Source organism: Protopterus annectens, chromosome 5.part0 (genome assembly GCF_019279795.1).
Source record: "Protopterus annectens isolate FY-2018-M chromosome 5.part0, PAN1.0, whole genome shotgun sequence".
In the NCBI taxonomy this organism is placed as follows: Eukaryota; Metazoa; Chordata; order Ceratodontiformes; family Protopteridae; genus Protopterus; species Protopterus annectens.
The window spans coordinates 1,300,979,227-1,300,982,534 of record NC_056735.1 but is presented as its reverse complement, the minus strand read 5'-3'; positions in this window follow the sequence as shown (position 1 = coordinate 1,300,982,534).

Below are 3,308 nucleotides of genomic sequence, written 5' to 3'. Positions count from 1 at the left end.
CAATGACTGCACAGATGTCAGCATCTTCCAAGGTGAGGAGTGTTTCCAGGGAGTGCAGTTTTGTGTTTAGACTCCTAGCATTAAGTAGCAGAACCTTGAGTTTGTCTCAAGTGGATTTTGCTATGTTGAAATTTTGTCATTTTGACATTGTCTAAAAATGGCACTATTGGGGAGGCAAGCACCTTAGCCAGTATCCTAAAGCCTTGGTTAGACAAGTGCAGACCATCTCTGGCAAAGCAGTATGACCAGTCTTCCCAGACTGACAAATATGGATCTCCCTGGACTGACACCAGAAGCTAAGCCAATTATTGAAGTCAATCATTTTTTTTTGCATTGTGGCATCATCCTGGGTGAAAGTATAATGCTGTTAGGGATAGGGTCACACCTGCTTGGAATGGCACACATAATCTGAGAGTTCAGTTCTCTCTCTCTTCATATAGTCCAGGGAGGTACATCTCAAATTATTCACCCCAACATGGACTATGACAGATTCATAACAGTACTTGTTGTTGAGTGATCTGGGTGCATGTGTGATCTGACAGATCCTGGCACCCAGCAGGCAGCTGACTATGACCTTCTCCTTGTTCAGCATGGTGAAGGGGACATCTGTGTTTCTCACTATGAGTCTATTATGACCCAGACATTAGGTTTTGAGATATTTTGCCTTAGGGGCTTATTTGGTGATACACTGATAAGTGTGTTGTTATGTGCTGTGGTTTCTATACATGTTGCAGATAATTTGCACTTGGAAGGTCTCTGATCTTTTGGTAGGCTTCTAGTGAGTACCTCCGCATATGTGGGTTTATGTGTATTTGTTCTGAAGTTGTGTGAGAGGTGAAGTGTATGAGCTGAGAAGCTGTTTGGTGTCTTGTTTTTTTGTAACGTAAGAGGGTTGTTTCCAAACTGATAGTGTAATTACATCTCTCATATATGGTATTTGTTTCAAGACTAATTGATTATCAGTATACACAACGCAATTACTACATTGCCTCTGGATGCCTAAGTCAATCAGGCTGGCTGAAGAAATGGTGGGAAAGTGACCATCCATAATGGCAGGTTTGTACCATAGTACTGTTGAGGAGTGGGTAAGTTAGATCCGTTTATGATGTAAGAACAACAAAGGGGCTTATTCTGTTGCTGATTTAAGTTGAAGAGCTGTGATAATGGTGCTCAGTGTGCAGCTGAGTTGCCTGTAGAGCAGCAGGGCACTTGGTAACATTCTAATGACAGACGTCTAGGGAAAGTGTAAGTTTCTAGGTGTATATGTCTATACAGAGCTGCATTAAGCTCAGTTGTGTGATGTGATGCTATGGTCAAATGCAAGGCTTAAATACGGGTGAAATTCAACAGTTTTAAGACAAACTACAAATGAGGAGACATGCACACAAATCAGGACCTATCTGTACCCTACCATCAACACAAATACCTTATAGCTCTACCAATCTGTTGTGGACATTTTCTTTGGGACTATACAACTACTCTACTGAACAAATGCAGGTATTTCATTTTGGTTAAATTTACTGTGATGTATCTATTCAGTGAAATATGTGCACTTCCCAGTGCAAACAGTTTTGTGATGTACTGTGATATACTTCCTCCCCAACTAATCCACTTTGCAATAACCCCAGCTTCCTTCCTTACTCAGCGATAAACCGTACTACAATCATTGATATAGTATATATATATATATATATATATATATATATTTATTGCATTTTTTTTTTGTAAAAGTCTGACTGGGCATTAAACTCCTTCACAGCAGAGATTATTTATATTATTTATTTATTGACATATGTTAACCGGGTTTGTCCAACTGGGCTTGTGGCCCATTTTCAGTGGAGACCCGAGGAGAAAAGTCTGACTGGGCATTAAACTCCTTCACAGCAGAGATTATTTATATTATTTATTTATTGACATATGTTAACCGGGTTTGTCCAACTGGGCTTGTGGCCCATTTTCAGTGGAGACCCGAGGAGAAAAGCTCCAGTAATACATTTTAAAACAAGTACAATTTTAAACAATATTGATATAATAGCAGTTATAGCAAAACAATTCACATATGTTGGGATACATGCATAAAGTTAAAGTTGCATTAAAAAGAAGCTAAGTAACAATTTTACATTGATATAGTTCAATAGGTCAACAATTAACATTTTTTGCTTGTATAAAATTGTGCAAATGCATAGTAGACACATTGGAGAAAGAGGTGTAATGAGGTACTAAGTATGGTCCTTTTGAGGGTACATAAAGGGAAGGAAGACTAGGTAGGGTCATGGCAAGGGCATGTTCTGGAATTGACAAAATAAGCTTTTAGTTCATTTTTAAAGTGTGAGGTGTGGGAGATTGAACTAAGTCAAGGGGAAGTTTGTTTCAAGCATGGGCAAGGGAGTGTTTGTAGAGTAGATTGCCTACTGACCTTTTTGGGTGGTAGATATCAAGTAATTGTTGCTTAGAAGTACGGAGGGTCCGGGATGGGATGTAGATGGAGACTAAGGAAGATAGAGTGTAGCATATGAAATTGATACGATAGCAGAAACTGGGGAAGTTCAAGCCATTGAAGAGAGTTTAAAGAAATGCAGTGGTGTGAGTTGTATGGGGAGTTAGCAATAAATCTGGCTATTTTATGGTAAGTCTGTTGCAGTTTGTTTAGAGTGGAGGCCTGGATATTGGTAAGAACTGGGCCAGCGTATAAGAGGGAGGGGAGGAAGAGTGCCTGACCCTGGGTAAGTCTAGATTCAGGGGTTAGGAATTTTTGTTCCGATATAGCAGACCTAGTTTCTGGTTTGTTTTTTTTTATACATTGGAGTATGTGTAGGTTGAACTTGAGTTTGTCATCGATAATGACCCCTAGGAGTTTTGTGTGGGTGTCAGGTTGGATGTTTGTATTGTTAGAAGATGTAATAAAAAAGGAGGTTTTGTGATGAGAAAGAGAACAGGGAAGGAAAAGTAGGAGTTTGGTCTTTTTGGGATTTAGGATCAATAGGTTGTGAGAGAGCCATTGTTCAGTGGATAGTAGGGCCTGTTGGGTCAGGGAGTGTAGTTCAGGAATGTTATTTGAGATGGATATAAGTGTGGAGTCATCTGCATACTGAATAAGAGAGGATTCATTGCATGAGGTGTAAAGATCATTGGTGAAGATGTTAAACAAAAGGGGTCCCAAGATGGAGCCTTGGGGAACAACAGTGGAGATGGGAAGGAAAGGTGAGGAGGATGAGAGCTATTTGACAGATTGTTCCCTGCCAGATAGGTAACTATTAAACCAGGCAACTGTGGAGGGGGATAGGTGGAGATTTGTGAGTCTGGATAGT